The sequence below is a fragment of the Desmodus rotundus genome, chromosome 10 (assembly GCF_022682495.2).
Source record: "Desmodus rotundus isolate HL8 chromosome 10, HLdesRot8A.1, whole genome shotgun sequence".
Classification (NCBI taxonomy): domain Eukaryota; kingdom Metazoa; phylum Chordata; class Mammalia; order Chiroptera; family Phyllostomidae; genus Desmodus; species Desmodus rotundus.
The window spans coordinates 91,296,695-91,316,352 of NC_071396.1; positions in this window are offsets into that span (position 1 = coordinate 91,296,695).

Below are 19,658 nucleotides of genomic sequence, written 5' to 3' on the forward strand. Positions count from 1 at the left end.
CAGAACATGACTCAGTGATAAACAAAAATAGCAGAGAGCGATCAGGACACAAGAAAGAGCTTTGCTGCTACAAGCGGGCCAGCAGGCCAGGGATTTTTAAGTGCTCATTTCTTTATTCCTGCAGATCCGTTCCATGAGTGGGATAAGCTTTGTAGTTTCAGTCTCGGCAACACTTTGAAGGCCTTAGCATTCATTAAATTTTCATATACGGTGTTTCTTTTCTTTTTTATTCCTTTTATTTAATCTAAAACACAAAGCAAGGAACAAATTTATTGATACATCACCCAATAAAATACCAATCTGTCATAACACAATGTTTATCTCTCATTAGCATTCTTGTTAGTTTTAAAAAGTAATTCATCCATAGACATTCATTATACGTGATATTGAAGAGAGATCTCTTTCTACAAGAGAAAAGGTGTTAGGAAAATGACTAAAAATTTCCTAATGAGGAATTGATTATGATCAAGTTCTCTTTCAAAATCAGGTAAAATGTTAATGCCTAATAATGCATTTTTGAAACAAGCCAAGGTTGGCCATTAAGCCCTAGCAACAGTCGAGTGATATTTATAAATAGACCTATCTGTGTTTAATTCCAAGGAAAAGATTCCTGTGGTCAGGAAGAAGCTGTCCCGGCTCTGCAAAGAGGTATGAGTGGCGCCCTTGTCAGAGCCCTCTTACACTGTGGGAGAAAGGCAAACAACTCAGGGAAAATGAGGACTCCAAGTGGATCATTCTTCAAAATGAAGAGCAGTCCTCCCACTTTCTCTTGAGACGTTTCTTCCCTAATTTGGGGATTTTACATTTGCTGTTCTGGAAGGCACACATGTTCTCCTTGCACTATGCCAAATCCCTCTCCTGGGTTTCTGTGAGAGTAGTTAATCTACCTAACAGCATTTTGATTAGACAAAAAGATCATTTCATCTTATCTGGGGACAAGAAAGTGGCATGAACAAAGGCTCTGCTTATGTCTCTCTTTCTAAATGATTTCCTGATCCGTGGAAGGGTTTCTGATGGAGTAGTCTCTGCTAGGAGCTCTCTGCTGTGGCAATCTGTTCTTCCCCATTAAAGGCAAACGGAGCTGTCTGCAGCCCATTTGCAATGTCTCCTGAATTCATTGAAACACGGTATCCAGGTTCAGGAGAAGTGCACTTTGACTGTACATAGTTAAATAAGGGTTATAGCAAGAAAAAAGCAGATTAAAAATAAATTCTGGATTAGAAGGGCTCTTTGTGAGAGAGAAAATCAGGAAGTCTTTTTTTTTCCTCTGGCAGTTCTTATAACCCTGAACAGGAAAGCCAAAAAGCTGCTGGAAAGGATTATAGCTTTTGTCTCTGAAAGGTATTAGTTGCAAACTGGATTAGCTGTCCTTATCAGTTTTGGATTGAAAAATACCCTTGTAATGATACAGCCCTCTATGAGAAGTGCTGCCATGTTAATACCTATTAGGAGTTGGTCAGAAATAAATCTTTGAAGAGTGAATAAGGACAGTAGCATATTTCTCAAAGAAAATAAAGAATCAAACTGGGAAACAATGTTAATTCTTAGTTTCAAATTTATCTACAAATGAATGTGTGAGATTAATGTATATTAATAATTCATTTAATAAATCCTACTCATTAAAAATAAAATTTACAAAACTAGAACACTGAAAAAATTCAGACATATGGCAGCTTTATAGTTGACCTGGTGAACAATTATTATTCCAGTTTTAATTTTTAATATCCCTTTGTCTGGTTGACTGAGTGCAGTAATAGCTTCATTTTGTGCAGCCTCCCTGTGTCCTTCCACATGACTCTAGGCGTGGCCGTATGACTTGCTGTGGCCAGTGGCACGCAAGCTGATGTGACTCTTGCAGACACTTGACAAGCACTTTCGCCTGGGTTTTCCCTCTTGCTTTCTCTTGGAACCCCACTGCCACAGGAAGGAGCCCATGCTCATCCCCTGAAGGATGGAACGTACGGTGGGGAATGCAGATGCCTGGCCAGCTGTCAGCCAGCCCTGAACGGACCCAGAGGCTGACAGCTGACTCGTTACAGAGCCCCAGGATAGTTTAGCCAGGACTAATCCAAAACAGCAGAACTGTCCCGCTGAGCCCAGGCTGCAATGCTCACCTGCAAATATGTGGACAAAATAAGTTGTTCTGAATTTTGGGATGGTTTGTTACATAACAAAAACTAGCTGATACCTTGCCATTTAAGGAAGTTCCTAAAATATTTGACTGTTATCTGTAGACGTGGTAAATCCTAGACTGTAACCATGGGAAACTCTTCACCCCTGGGCTTTCTCCATGAGGAAAGTGTTTCAGAGGTGAGAGGACTGATTTGAAGCCCCGCAGCTTGTTAGTGACAGCCTGGAAGTGGGACCTGGTCCTCCTGGCTCTCACCTGAGTGATCTTCCTACTAGATGACTAGTATCCTTCCTTTTGTTTATAGAAAAGATACTGTCTGTACAATATATGTACTAGAGTTATGTCACTGATATTTACAGTGGAATGTGGTGCACACATTCATCTGTGCCCATGTCCTTCTATGGTGAATTCTCATCCTGACCCTGGTTCTGATGAATGGTTTGCCTGTGTGTGTGGTACACACACAGGAACATACCCTTCCCCCCGCCCCCACAACCTTGAAATCATTAGCTGTCTAATCCTGAATTAAGCAGTTTCTAAGCAGCTGTTACACTGACCGTCCACACATACATAGACTTTGTAAGGAGCCAGAGAGCTCAAATGGATATTTAAAGAGTAGGCAGCATAAACTTCATGTTCATTTCAGTTCCCCTGGCTCCCAGGGATGTTCTGGTAGATACTGTGCATACAAGGGTTTGTGTCACATGGAATTTGGGAAACTCCCAATTTTTTATAGGAACTACTAGCAAACTTGCTCAAATTTTGGAGGGAACATATTATCTTTATTATCCTTGTCAGGAAACAGATATCCCCTCCGACCCAGAGGGAGACACTATCTCTAGCCTCCAGGGCTCTCTGTTATGCTAATGACCTTGAACAAAGTCCTCATTGCCTTTTGCTCAGAAGAGTTGGGGAGAGGCCAGATCTGTGCAGAAGTGTCTCCCAGCAACCACACTGGCATACCTCACCTTCATCTCTTGGCTGGCTTGTTGCAATAGTCTCAGACCACTCTTATTGCTTCCATTCTTGTTTGATTCATGTCCACTCTCTGTAGTTGGGAGAATTAACTTTTTTATAAGATAAAGCTTTTAGTAGCACTGCCTCTTCATTGCATAGTAAAAAACCAAAAACCAAACCCCAACCCCTTACACTATTTTATAGGACGAGCCTCTGCTCACCACCATCGTATGTGGCAAAAATGACCTTTGAATCCTCGTCACTTTGGCATTCTTTCATTTCCTCAAGTCCACTGACTTTTTTTTTTTTAGTTTCAAGGTCACTGCACATGTTATTTCCTAGAATGCTCACCCCTTCACTTAATCACCTGTACCCACCCCCCACCAGCCTCACATATATTTCTTGTGGCTTCCTCCTCTTTAACTCATAGGTTTCATCTCAGAACCCAGAATTAGATTGGCTTCTTTATCTCTACTACTGGTTATCATAGATATAATTCATATACTATCTACTTCACCCATATAAAGCAGACAATTCAGTGGAGTATAACACCATTACTACAATTAATTCTACAACATTTTCATCACTCCAGTGGTTTTATTCTTAACACTTGCATAATTTATAATGATGTATTTTTGTTTGCTTAACTCATTTACCTTTCATCTCCCTCACCAAATTGTAGGCTCCAGGAGGACAGGGAACAGATCTCTTTATTCACCACAGTATATTCAGCACAAAGCATAGAATCTGGCACATAGTAGACAAGTGTTTCTTGGTTGAATCTGAACAGGAATCCTGGAAGAAGGGGAGTTTTCTACAAAGAGGGAATAGTACAATTAAAGGTACCAGATGGGAAATGATATCACACGTTTCGAGAACTGGAAGAAACTGGAGTAGCTTGCAGGAGGACCGCAAAGGAGCCAATGGTGTTCAGATCAGGGTGGTAAGGTGGGCAGGGGCCTTCCAAGGCTTTGATAAGAATTTCAGGTTAGTAATTGTGCTCATTCTATGTTGTTTTATGCCTGAGGTTTACTGAGAAGCCCTTGTCCCAATCAAAGAAATGGTATGCAAACTCTTCTCCAACTATTTGGGGGTTTGGAGGTTCCCAGAGTATTCTGGGATATATCTTCACATGACACAGGGTGATTTTTGTGCAATGCCTCAGGCATAGTCTTTACCCTGATCTTACTTAAACTATGGCCCAGAATATTCTGTTGAATCCATTTCAAGCTTATACCCATATGGGTCCTCTAGTCTGACCACCACTCTTGCGTACTCACATAATGCTACCGTCTTTTCTGCTTAAGCCGTAGCTGGAACAGGTATCAAAATAGAACTTAGGTGTTCAATCATCTGGACCCCAAACCCTTTGTCTTATCTTTCTCTTATTTCACTTTACCTCTATTCTTCCTACAGAGTCCTGCTTCCTCTATTAAATAAAGACTTCTCACATAAAGGCTCTCCTTCTACTCCTGTATCCCGTAATAGCACTGACGTTCCATCTAAAAAGTCATGAAAATGGTGAGTCACGCACTCTTACGGGTCAGCTATTCCTCACCCACCCACAAGCACAACCAGGGACTCCTCTCACTACAACGTGAGAGGCAAAACTCAAGGTCCTTTCTCAACCTGTCATTCCTCTAGCCAGTCTTTGTTTCTGCTGAAGTTTTCATCCTCAGGGCAATGGCCAAAGAGATCCATGAGGTGTTGTAGAGCAGATGGGACGGTGATGTTGAAAGGAAGTAAATTCAAATTTGGTTTTCTTAGAAGATCATTTAGGCTGGATTGGAGGAGACAGGGACTGAATGTTAAGCAAGTCTTCCAATATTAAAACAACAGATTGTTGGCAGCTTGGGCTTTGAGACTGGCGATGAAAATGAGGAGAACAACTCAGAAAAATACTGAGTAAATAAAATTGACTGGACACAATGAGACGAGATGGCAGAGAAGGCAGAATCATAGATGGCAGGAGGGTTTCTGACTTGCATGATCTGATGAATGGTGTAAAGTATCGCATCACACACACAGTCACCAGAAAATTAACGTGTTAGTTCCAAAGAAATGAAGGCAATATCTATAAAATCCTCTTTCAAGCAAGTTTCTGAATTTGCATAAAAAAGTTATTCTCAGTATTGTTATTTCTCATAGGTAGTTTAACTGTATACAGTCACTTAGGGCCTTTATTGTCAATATGCATTTTCTGCCACTAACCAAATTAAACTTAAAAAGGAGACAAATTTTTATTTTCTTCCCAGCTAGAGCTGGAATTCCTCCTAAAGGAGCTCTCTTTAATGAAATGCATTGGGGAGTTTCTGAGGGAAAATGCAAGACCCTAAAACACATTTTCTCTGTGTGTGGCCCCCGGGACTCCTGTGTCAGTCCCATATGATCGTTGACATTCGCATTCCTGAGTGCTACCCCAATGAACTGGACTCGAATTGCGGGGGGGGCAGGGTGCTCTGAAACACAATCAATCAAGAACTTCTTCTGGTGATTGTTCAAGTTGCAATGGTAAAAGCCCTCAGCTAGTATTCACTTTCTCCATTTATTCAATAATAATCACATTCTTCAATGTTTTCATTAAAACCATTTTTGTGTTTTTGATTTTTTTCTTTCAGTTTGAGAGAGTGTGTGTACGTGTGTGTATGTTGCAAGGACTGAGCAAATTGATTTTCAAGATTAGATTAGTTTAGTCTCCCTTAGTTTTAAGAGAAACTAATCTCCAAAGACTTTTCCAAACTCACACAGTTTGATTGTAGCAGAGGTGGGATGAAAATTTTATAAAGCAGTGCAGGTTATTATTATTTTTTTTCCATTAGAAGTCAACTTGTGATGGGTCAACAATATGACTGTCAAGAGAATGCAAACATTAATTTGAGTGTAAATATACTCAAATTAAATTTATGGCAACTCTATAAATACAATGTTTGAAGCAATGGCCTCAGTAATTCCAGACACATAATAAGGGACTTATTTTCCTGCATTTTAAAATCCTGATTTAAGAGATTGTTTCCAATTCTGTTTCACTTAAGCCTTGTGTAAATACTACACTTTAAAACCTATCCTGTCAGTTTTCTTAGCCATTTCCTTAGAAATGTTTCTCATTTTCTCTCTCCCAACCGTGACAGTTGCTCCTGAACTAGTCTGCTTGCTCAACCTGTGCTGCACATTGGTTCCACACTCGAAAATGCTGCTCTGATCACTTCACTCCCTTGCTCAAGGCCCTTGATAATTTCACTTTTCTAAAAGATTAGTATGAAAGCCACATTCAGTGCCCCTCAGTAGATGAGTGGATAAGAAATCTGTAGTACATTACACAATGGAATACTACTCAGATATTTATCTAAGAAAAAGAAGATCAAAAATATGAACAGTAAAATGACAACAAACTCACAACTATCAACAACCAAGCCTAAAAAAACCAAAAACAAAAGTGAACTAAGCAAACAACTAGAATAGGAACAGATTCACAGAAATGGACATCACAAGGAGGGTTATCAGTGGGGAGCGGAGGGAGAATGGGGGAAAAGGTACAGGGAATAAGAAGCATAAATGGTAGATATGAAATAGACAGGGGGAGGTTAAGAATAGTATGGGAAATGGAGAAACCAAAGAACTTATGTGTGTGACCCATGGACATGAGGGGGGGGGATGGTGGTGGGAGGCGGGTACAGGGCAGAGGGGAGTAAAGGGGAGGAAAAAATGGGACAACTGTAATAGCATAATCAATAAAATATATTTTTTAAAAAAGGAAATTATACTTTTTGCAACAGTATGGATGGACCCTGGAAAGTATTATGCTAAATGGAATAAGCCTATCAAAGACAAGTACCATATCATTTCACTCATATGTGGAATCTAATGAACAAAATAAACTAACAAAATAGAAACAGACTCACAAATAGAACAGTGACAGCTGTCAGAGGGGATGCTGGTTGTGTAGAACAGAGCACTAAAGCTTCTTGGTGAAAGTTAACTTGAATCTAATGGCCTTTCTCCAAACATACTAAGGGGCTTTGTTTGCCAATAAACTCTTACCTAAGTGTATTTTAAAGTGAGATAAACTTGGAGAATCTTTATTTTATTGGAATTTCAGCCAGCTAATCTCCACACAGGGCAGGAGAGCTGTAGCTAACATCACTCAAGTCGATTTTCCATTTGCCTGACTCCCACGTGTAACTAATGGTAGAAAGGGTAGCCTGGCCTGCATACTTGATACACTGACCCCTTTTGGGGATTACCTGCTGTGTAGAATTGATTTGAAGACACGTTATTGCTCTTTCTCCTCTTGAAGCAGTGCATAAACTCCTCCTCCTTTCTCATCAAATGAGGTCCCTGACCCTCCTAAGACAGGATAAATTAATCTTATTAACTAATTTAAATGTAAATTTTAGTCACTTCATGTTACCCTTCCTAGAATATTTGTACTTTAAACTCGATCCAGCATTATTTATGTGTGAGTGGAGAGGTGTTTTTGGTCAGGACAGTTCCCAAATCGTATTTCACAGATTACAATAGTATTTATGCCTGCTTTGCTACTCGAGTAATAGATTTATTGGGGGATACCCACAAAGATCAGTTTGAGCAACAGAGTGCTTACTCAATACATCAGTACAATGTACAGATTTAGACTGGTTGTGATAATATCTTGCTTTCATGGAAGCCAAGAAATTATTACTTTATATTCCCATGTGATGGTATCCACAGAAAAATGGGGGTTGTAAGTTAGGAATATTCTTTCCCAACAAACATTTCTCCTCTTGCTATTGGTATGAATTGGGCTATGTGCACATTTTGGATCAGTCAGTTGGAAGGGGAAGGAATTATCTTTACACCAATCAGATGCTGGAAAGAGGAAACAATAGTATACACTACATGTAATAAAATCAAATGCCATGCCTAATATTTGTATTATAACATAAAATTTACTATATATTTTTATGTGTTTTATTTTATATGATACAACCATCACCGGTGGTGTTTGGAGTAGTTTTCTAACCCTGTTTTTCATCCTCTTTTAACCTACAGTGTATCCATTCTTATTTTTCAGTTCCATTCCTTAAGACAATTCTGCCTTATTCCTTTACACTTTTTTTTTTTTTTTTTTGTCTATACCGGCCTTAATTTATTCTTTATTTTGGGAGCTTCTATTGATTTGTTAAGGCCATGGCCATTCTAATTAAAATTTAGACCTCTATAATGTTGGTCCTACTAGTGCTTTGTAAAAATCTCTGTGATAGTATTTATAATTGTGTTTTATAATTATGTACTTTCTCATTTATTTCACTTTCCATAACATGAAGCTGAAGGTGAGTGGGCAAGGCAAGAGAGGGGTCAAGAACCTTACTTTAATCATCTCTGCTTTTCTAGTAGCTAACTATTCCTGATAGCTAAGCTTTCAATAATTGCTAAAAGAAAAACGAGATGAGACATGGAGTTATTTACCTTCGGTCAAATCCATGTTTGTCATTTCTTTCGTTTTCAAATGGTAAAAGTGAGGCTGATGTGAAGTGTGAAGGGAGGAGTGTTATCTTTCAAGGTTTAATATTAAAATTGGGTGCATGCAGAAACCTTTTGGAGAATGGAATTTACAAAGACAAAATGTAGGAGTAATACTAATCATATTATCATAATTCATTCATCCAACAAATACATATTTTTTTCATTCTGTCTGAGGCAGAGCACATGTAGCATACTGCAACCTGAGAGATAGAGTCACTTTTTCTAAACATGTGTACCTGGTCTTCACTCACACAAAAGAGCCATTTTGGAGAGCTTTCAGAGACACCTGAATCTCTGCATTCACAAACAGACATTCTCGTAAAATGTAGAATATCAAGGCCAAAGACTTCAAGACCAAGTGAACCAGGGAGGACCTGTGGTTTTCAGCCAGACAACCAAACCTGTGCATCCTTGCACTTGGATGGATGGTTTCCCCTGGGACCTTTGACAGGTTGGACCCAGCATTGGCATACAGTTGGCTTGGAGGAATAAGCTCCTGGAAACCTCAATTAGTGTTTGCTGCATGAGCATTAAACAATGTGCAGGCTGGAGACAATACATCACACGGCAGGTCCCAGGAAATAAGCAGACGGCTGGCAACAGTCCAGGGCAAGGGGCCAAAGTACTTGTCAAGGCCAATTCCTCATGGAGAAATGACAGCAGGCTTGAGGACAGCAGGTATGACCTGAGGAGATAATGATATTAATTACATTGTGAAAATGGGAAGAAGACACAAAGAAAATGGTTTTTATTTGCCTATCTAATAATAGATTTTACTGTTTTGCCCCCCAGCTTTCTTGAGAGTCTGAAAGAAATGAATGTATTAAAAATTAATTTTTAAGTAATGCTAACATATATGAAGCATTAAGAAACATCAGATATTGTTACAAATAGAGAATAGTGAGGTTGGGCAACATGTTCTGGGAAACACAACTCACAGTGTTGGAACTGAACTGGAAACCAAACCACGACAACCTGGCTCCAGAGTTCACTCTTCTAAGCATAATGCTATACTGCCTTGCTATTCTGTTACACTAATTAAAAAGGTAAAATTCACCCAGGGGCACAGAAATAACCCAAGGGAACATAAAACAGAACTCAAAAACACACTGTGGCTTGCTTAGAATCTTGCTATATGACAGAGGTGGAAAACACCTTGGTGGGAAAGGATGGCCTATTTAATAAATGGGCAATTGACTTTCCATTAGGAAAAATACAAATCTGGTGCATTCCTTGCACTGTATACTATAATCCAATACAAATAGACTGAAGCCTTAAATGTAAAATGCAAAACATTGGAACTATTAAAGAAAAAGATATTTATTGCATTAAGAGAACTTTTTAAAAGCATAAAATATGTAGGAAATGTTTGATAAATTTAATTAAATTATAGTTTAACATTTCAGTTCATCAAGATATGCATTTTAGAGTAACAATGCAAGCTATGCATTTTACAAAGATATATACCACATATAAAAGATTTATATCTAGAACATATAAACATTTTCTATGAATGAAATATATAAATACATAATTTAAAAATTGAGACAAAGATACAAAAAGATTTTATAAGAAAAGAAGCATTAATGGCTAGTAAATACAAAATGGTTCTCAAGCTCACTACTAATCAGGGAAATTCAAACTAAAGTCCTAAAACCTTTCATTTCACATTCACTATTTTGGAAAAAGTCAAAGTTTCTGACAATGTGAAGAGTTGGGAAAGATGTGAGACAGTGGAAAATCTTACAGATTGCCTGTGGGTATTCGAAGGGTGTATTTGTACAATCACTCTACAAACTAATTTGTCACTACTTGATGAATTTGAAGAAATCCAAATCCCACCCTATACTCTGAAGAAATTTGTACATGTGCACCAGGAGACATACAAAAATGTTTAGCAATAATTTTTTTATAACCAAGAAACTAAAAGCAGCCCAAGTAAAAATTGTAAAATTGATCAACAGCAATATAATAACAGAAGAAATGATACAGCAGTGAGAAGGAATGAGCTGCACTCCTCCATACATAACTTTACAAACTTTGCTTCATTGAGTAAATGTTGAGTAAAAGAAAAAACAAGTCATATATAAATATAACAGCTGTGATTCCAATTATCTGAAGCTTAAACTATGACAGTGTATTTTGAATCATTGGAATTGATTCTAAAACCATGAAGATAAGTTTGTGAATGGTACACCCAAAATTCAGGATCATGAGATTTGGGGGGCAAAGGGTGAGGTGGGAAGAACAGCAGAATCAGAAATGCAGGGGGTGCCTTCACGATATTTTTTGATGGTGGGTATTTAGCACTTCATAACCTAAATAGGCACTACTCCTGTTTTTATTTGGGGAATGTATACATTATAAATTCTGCCTTCAAGACGTTCTCTTCCTTCAGTTTGGGAGACAGACCCAGGGACAAGTAAGTGCAAATACTGTCAGAGTCTCCATGGCCTAGAATTATGAAAATCTAGTCACAGGATTTCTGAGAAAATCACTTCATTCTCAAAAGAAGGCCAATGGACAAGCGAAGCCCATATTTAGCAGAAGGAAGGAAATAAAGTTTATAGCAGAAACCAGTGAAACAGAGACTAGAAAAACAATAGGATAAATCATTGAAACTGAATTTTTTTGAAAGGATAAACAAAATTGACAGACCTTCAGCTAGACTAACCAAGAAAAAATGGCTCAAACAAAATTGTAAATGAAAGAAGAGACAATGCAACTGATATCACAGAAACACACAGCATCTAAAGAACTTGCTACAAACAATTATACACCAACAAACAGCATAACTTAGAAGAAATGGATATATTCCTAGAAATGCGTAAGACTGAATCATAAAGAAATAGAAAATATGAACAGGCCATGAAAACTAAGACTGAAACAGTTTTCAAAACAGTAATGAAAAGCCTAAGATCAGATGGTTTTATGGGTGAATTCTCTCAATACTACAGAGCTGCAGCAATCCAAACAGTATTGTGCTAGCATCAAAACAGACACACAGATCAGTGGAATTAGAATAGATTGACTGTGTGTGTGGGGGGCGGGGGGCTGAGTGGAGGAGGGCAACGGGGGAAAAATGGGACAACTGTAATAGAATAACAGTAAAAAAGAATAGAAAGCCAAGAAATAACCCATGCGTATATGACAAATTAATACTTGGCAAACTAAGAATACTCAGTGGGGAAAGAATAGTGTTTTTAATAAATGGTTTTAGGACAATCATATTCAAATAAAAAAGAATGAAACTGGACCACTATCTTATACTGCTTACTAAAATTAACTCAAATTAAAAGCATAAAGATAAGATTGAAAACTATAAAGCTCCTGGAAGAAAACAGGGAAAGGTTTTTAATATTGATCTTGGCAGTAAGTTTTTGGATATGATACCAGAAGCACAAGCAACAGAAGCAAAAATAAACAAGTGAGACTATGCTAAATTAAAAAGCTTCACAGCAAAAGAAATAATCAGGAGAATGACAACCTATGGAATGGGGTAGAAAATTTTTTCAAACCACATATGAGGGATTAATATCCAAAAATATATGAGGAACTCATACAACTCAATAGCAAAAAGACCAAACAATCAGATTTAAAAATGGGCTGAGGACATCAATAGACATTTTTGCAAGAAGACACCCCAACGGTCAAGAAGTATGCAGAGGGGCTCAACACCACTCATAATTGGACTTGCAAATCAAAACCACAGTGAAATATCACCGCATGTTTATTAGACTATTATAAAAATGACAAGAGATAACAAGTTTGGCAAGGATGTGAGGAAAAGGAAATTCTAGTTTACTATTGGTGGGCATGTAAATTGGTTCAACCATATGGAAAAGAGTATGTAGTTCCTTAAAAAAAATTAAAAATAGAATTACCACATGATCCAGCCATCCCACTTCATGTTACATATCCAAATAAGATGAAATCACAATCTTTAAGTGATTTCTGCACTCCTATGTTCATTTTAGTATTATTCATAAAAGCCAAGAAGTAAAAACAACCCATGTGTCCAGTAATGGATGAATGGATAAAGAAAATGTGGTGTGTGTATATAACAATGGGATATTATTTAGCCATAAAAAGAAGGAAATTCTGACATTTGCAATAATTTCAATGGACCTTGCAGGCATTATATTAAGTGAAATAAGTCAAACAGAGAAAGACAAATAATGAATGTATGATCTCACTTATTTGTGGAATCTTAAAACCCCAAACAATAGAAACAGAGAGTTGAATAGTGGTTATCAGAGGATGAGGGGCAGAGAAATAGGGGAGGTATTGATCAAAGGGTACAGACTTCCAGTTGTAGGAAGTAAATTTTGTGAATGTATAATATGGGATCTGTAGATAACAGTATTATGTACTTGTGTGTTACTAAGGGAGTAGATCTAAAAGTTCCTACCACACAGGAAAGATTGTAACTATGTGAAGTGAACGATGTGTTAACTTACCTTATTGTGGCAATCATTTTGTATTTTACGTGTGTATTAAACACATTTGATACACATTTTGCATTACATATGTGTATCAAATCATACAAATCTTAAAGTTACATGATGTTTTATATCAATTAGATCTCATTAACATCATTAAAAAAAAGAGGTGAAGGAAAACCAGTATCCTTTTCTTACCAGACATGAATGAGAAAAGCATGTGGCCCTGTTCCTTGGGGTCCTACCAAAATGAGTACAGCCAGCTTTAGGATGAAACCAGCAATGTGGACCGCAGAGTAGAGAAAGAAAAAGCACCCACAGCCTTGATGATTCAATGGATTACCATTTGTAAGACTACTTTCTTTTGAACTTCCTCTTATGTGTCTTAAAAATAAACCTACTTTGAATTTGCCTATTGGTTCCGATCTTGGTAGCATAGAGTGCTGACTGGTCAAACTGAAGACTGGAAAGTCAAGCTTCCTAGGTTGAAATGCTGGCTCCACTGTTTATTAACTGAGTGACCGTGGGCAAGTTCTTGACCTTTCCTCTACCTGATTTTCCTTACCTGCGATGTTTCCTACCTCACAGGACTAGTGTAAATGTTCAATGAGTTATACATTTAACATGCTTAGCTTGGAGCTTGACCTGAAATCGGCCCTGTGCCTAGAGATATGTCTTTCCTGATATATTCTTTTGCATGTGTATACATCCTAATTGAAATTTAGTAGCCACAGCTTTTAAAATATTCTTCCTTACATATGGTTTCTGTGTATCTCTAAATCAAGATTCCCTCATGTCTAACATATCAGATAGGATCTTCAAGGTTTAGTGTATTGTTTTGATAGAGGTCGCCATTCAGTAGAATTTCTGATAGGCTGAACTTCAAAGTATCTATTGACTTAAATTTTCTGGTTTGGTATTCCTGGATTTGGTCACTGTTAGTGGTCTTTGTGGTACATGGTCACTAGGAGGCTACTTTAGGTTGGATCATCACAGAATAGAAGAGCACTACAAGAGGGAAAAGGAGGATCCGAGGAGGTACAGAGCTGAACTTGTTCAAGGAAAGAAAGGTTAGTGGCTGGAAAGTGGGGTATAAGGAATCATGTGAGACCAGTTTGGAGAAAAAGGGATTATGACACATTATGTAGGTTTGTGTTTGAAGTGTGGGGTAAATCCACTAAACAATTTTAAGCATAACTTTATCAAAATATGATTGACATTTTACAACTACCTGCCATTCGTGGAGAGTGAATTGCAGATGGGCTCTACGGGAAGCAGTGAGGCCAGCCAGAACTCTGTAATGATAATCCAGGCAAAGAGAGGATAGTGGCTTGAACCAGCTTGGTACTAGTAGAGCTGGAAAGAAGGGGACAGATTTGGGATGTGTATTGGAGGTAGTCAGTAGAGTGTGCTGAATGATTGCAATATTCACAGGAAGGGAATGAGAGGACTTGAGAACAATGCTTCAGTGTGTTGGTCTGAGCAATTGGATTTGCTGTGGTGCCATCTAATAAAATGAGAAAGCGTAGGGGACTGAGAGATAAGAGCACAGGATGGATGAAGGAATCAAGATTCCTACTTCGTCATGTTAAATTGGAAGTGTTATTAGACATTCAGTTAGCTGTGTCACCAGGGCAAGCAGATACATGAGTCCCAGTATCCGGTGACAGTTAAAGACTAAAGGTAAAATACTTACCTTTAGGGCATATTTAAGATTTTTTAGTTTAAGTCTCACTTTTCTCATTAGCTATTTTTCGAGGATATTTTTAGACTTATATGGTGCAACATGTGAAATGTATTTTGGAAACTATACAGTGTAACATCGGGGCACTATTATTAGTAGAGAAAGATCAATGGACCAGAAGTTAGTAGATAGACATTTTACACCAAGCTCTCCCCCTGGCTATTGCTACCACTATAAGCATGTTATACAGCTTATTGATTTGAGCTTCTTTAGCTTTAAAATGATGGTATTAGTTGGTCCCTTTCTTATCTAAAGTTCATAAAGAAGAACTTCTTTCTAGTTATTCCTCTTCACTGGGAACAATAGAGTTATAATTATTTAGCTGCAAATTAATTAAACACATAAACTTTGTAATCACTTTAGCTGAAAAACCTTAAGCTCCTACATGGAACATTACAAGAACATCTTAACTTTGAACCAGAAAAAGTAGTCAAGAATCAGACTGACATCTACTGTGTCAGCTTGGTGTGCTTAAAACCCACTAGAATGTCTTCTGTTAATCATTGATATATATATTGTGAAGATGAGGCCAAGGAGAGAATTCCATGTCTGCTGGGAAACTTAATTCTTTCTCAGATATAGACTATTGCTAAACTTAATATTGCTTCCTGGACTGATGTAGACTAATGTCTGGTTGTTAAATTTAAATTCTATCTCTGCTTCTTTGTGCCTCCCTCCGTCCCTCCCTCCATCCTTCTCTCCCTCATTCCTTCTTGCCTTTCCTCTCTCTCCTGTTCATTAACCTTTCAGAAAAGTTCTTTGGCTCAGCTCTGTCCTCGGTTACCTAGAATCTTTGCTCATATCCTTGCTCCTGTTTCTGGATCTTGTAGCATAAGTCCCTCAGTGCTACACAACTTTTTCTGGTGTCATAATGCTGTTGTGCAAATACTTGTCTGGGTCTCAGTAAATGTATGTGCGTGTTCCTGAGGTCCCACAGTGTGATATCCCTGATATGAGCCCATTCCTTAATCCTAACCATCCAAGAGTACATCCCTCTAGATCTTCCTGCCTCCACCCCCCTTGGCTCTCCCCTTTTCCCAGCTGGTTACCTTATGTTTGAAGCCTCCTTCCACAACCAGTGGGCCTAAGCTGTCCTCTGGCACATTCCAGTTCTAATATTGTGCTTCTCTGCTGATAGGTAGAGAATATGGACACAATTATATTATAATTGTGATCAGTCCTTTATCTCTAAAAGAGCCAGTCTGGTTATTAACATAATCTTCATAATAATATGATTACCATCATTTGCTTGGTCGAAGTTATAGCGTCAAAAGGCTTAATTGGAGCTATTGAGTTTGCTGTGGTAATACCATGATAAGTGAGTAAAAATCACAAATACCAAGCCATTATTATCCCATCTTCTTCAATGTCAAATGGACCTTTCCCAAACCAGCCCTATCATGCCCTCCATTGATTAGCATCACCACTAAAGATGGTAATTTATTTGGAATTGCTCAACCATTAGTTTATCATTTTTAAATGCCAAGATTTAAAGTTGAATAATAAAACAGAGTACCAGAAGCTGTGTTTCTTAGATAAGATTTAGAGATTACAGAAATCCACATATCACAAGTTAGTTGATCAAAAAAGGCTCAGTAGGCCATTTTTTCCCACTAGAAAAAGAGACTTAACATCAAAAAAATACTTCCATCATTTTAGAAACTTTATCTTTGCTTAATTGTCATTATAACTCCATTATTATTCTCAGTTTGTAGATGTGGAGTCTACTGCTCAGAGGGAGTGAGGGACATGGAAACCAACACTCAGAGGCCAAAGCACAGAAAAACTAAATAAAAGAATCAAGGTATGGATAGACTCATCTGACTTCAAAGCCTATTTCCTTTATATATTTGACTGCTTTCCAAGGAGGAAAATTTCCTAACACTTACTAGTCATATTACCTTGGGAACATTTAAAGAATCTTTTCTAAGCTACCTCCTGTATATAAGTGGGATAGAAGAATAATAACCATCAGAAAAGACTGTCATGAAGATTAAGTACAAAGTTCTCAGTACATTTTCTGGCATATAGAAACTTCCATGCACATTATATGATAATGATGAATACAAGGAAGATAATGATTACTAAGCCGAAAAAGTTCAGAGGAAGTGATTTGGTGTTTTAGAAGAACACTTTATTGGAAATATCCTAAGGCAGTGGAAGGACTAGAAGTTGCTTCTAACAGTTCAAGTCTGGTTGATGGAGAGGATTAGGATCTCATGATATGAGAGGGAAAAGGTAAGAGTAGTGATTCTGAGATGGGCTTTGATGTTGCCGTGTGGAGTTCTGTCGAGTCTCTGTTACACTGTCAGGACGGGAGTGTCTAACACGGAGCTGTGCACGTAGGGATGGTGATCAGGAACGTAGCGAGGGCTGATGAGCCGTGTCTCTGAGGTTTCTGCATGTACCACTAGCTACTGCTAGTGGAATCGCGGAAGTAGATCAGAATGACGGTTTAATGTGTGCAAAGGAAAGTAACGAGAACAGGTACTTCATAGCATCTGCATTACATAGAGAAATAGAGAACAAGTTTACCAGCGCAGAAGGCGAAGAGCATGAGTTCAATTTACTGCCCGCCACCTGTTGACTGCAAAGCGAATGAATTTCTCTAGGGGAGAATACTTGAATTCCTACTCATATTTCAGCTCAAATATCAAAACAACTTCTTTTATCTGAAAGAGGTAAAGGCATTTTGGCCTCCCTGAGTAGCTTCCCATAGCACAGAGACCCAGGAGTGTAATCTGAAGAAAACTGGACTATTTTGTTTTATTTTCTGTTTGTTTATTGGATCAGAGTAATGCCTGCCCACCTTTTTTTTGATTTTACTTCTATTTAGACACTGCAGTTTTCAAATAGCATAAGGGAAGAAAATGTATGGTTGTGGGGCTGAGACAAGCAGTAAGCTTTTCATCTAGAGATATTTCCCGTGAGTGATGTGAGATTATAAATTCATCTACCTGACCTAACAGTTTAGAGGTAGAAAAAATATTTTCACAGAGTAGCACTCAAATATGAAGCAAATCAATGAATAAATAATTAATAAATGAAGAGATATGATACAGCATGAGCCTCAGTAAAATGCTGTTTATTTTTTTATGATTTAAAAAAATTGTGTTTTTTTCCATTATCATTGTCTACTTATACCCACCCCCACAATCACCACACTGTTGTCCATGTCCATGAGTCCTTTTTACTTTTTGCTCAGTCCCTTCACCCCCTAACCTCCCCCACCTTAGCTGTCATCTATTCTCTATCTATGAATCTGTCTCTGTTTTCATTATTAGTTCAGTTTGTTTATTAGATTTCACATATGAGTGAAATCTCATGGTATTTTTCTTTCTCTGTTTTATTTCACTTAGCATCATGTTCTCTAGGTCCATCTATGCTGTCGCAAAGGGTAAAATTTTCATGGCTAAGTAGTATACCATTGTGTAAATATCTATAGTTGTTTTATCCACTCATCTACGGATGGACATGTGGGCAGCTTCTATATCTTGGTGATTGTAAATAATGCTGCAGTGAACATAGGAGTGCTTGTGTTCTTTCAAATTAGTGTTTTCGTTACCTTTGGATATAGTCCCCGAAGTGGAATTGCTGGGTCAAAAGGCAGATCCATTTTTTAGTTTTTGAGGTATCTTCATACTTTTTTCCATGGTGGCTGCACCGATCTGCATTCCCACCAATAGTACAAAGTGGTTCTCCTTTCTCTACTTCCTTGCCCATTCTTTGTTGATTTATTGATGATAGCTATTCTGACAGGTGTGAGATGATATCTCATTATGGTTTTAATTTGCATTTCTCTGATGATTAGTGATGTTGAGCATCTTTTCATATGTCTGTTGACTATCTGTGTGTCCTCTTTGGAGAAGTGACTATTCAAATCCTTTGCCCAGTTTTGAATTCATTTGGGCTGATAAATAAATTCAGCAAAGTAGCAGGTTACAAAATTAATACCTAGAAGGCAATTGCATTTTTATATGCTATAATGAACTAACAGAAAGGGAAATTAAGAAAACAACCCCATTCAAAATTGCTTCAAAAAGAATGCAATACTTAGGAATAAGCCTAACCAAGAATATAAAAAACTTTTACTCAGAAAATTACAAGACACTGAATAAAGAAATTGAAGAAGATACAAATAAGTGGAAGCACATACCATATTCATGGGTAGGAAAAATTAACATCATTATAATGTCCATACTACACAAAGCAATCTATATTCAACACAATTCCTATCAAGATTCCAATGATGTACTTCACAGAACTATAAGAAGTATTTCAAAAATTTATATGAAACCACAAAAGACCCCACATAGCAACAATGATCCTGAGAAAGAACAAAGTTGGAGGAATAATGCTACCTAATATCAAACTATACTGTAAGGCCATAGTAATCAAAACAGCATAGTACTGGCATAAAAACAGATACATAGATCAATGTAATAGAATAGAGAGCCCAGAAATGAACTGATACCTTTATAGTCAATTAATATTTGACAGGGGAAGCAAGCACATACAATGGGCTAAAAATAGTTTATTCAATAAATGGTGTAGGGAAAATTGAACAGATATGTGCAGAAAAATGAAACCCAACCATCTTCTAACACCACACAGAAGAATAAATTCAAAATGGATTAAAGACTTAAATATTAGACCCAAAATCATAAAAATCATAGAAGAAAACATAGGCAGCAAAATCTCAGACATTGCTCATAGCAATATTTTATTGGATATATCATCCCAGGCAAGGGAGACAATGAAAAATAAACAAATGGGACTATAACAAACTAAAAAGTATTTGCACAGCAAAGGAAAACATCAACAAAATAGAAAGACAACCCACAGAATGGGGGAACATATTTGCTGATATATCTGATGAGGG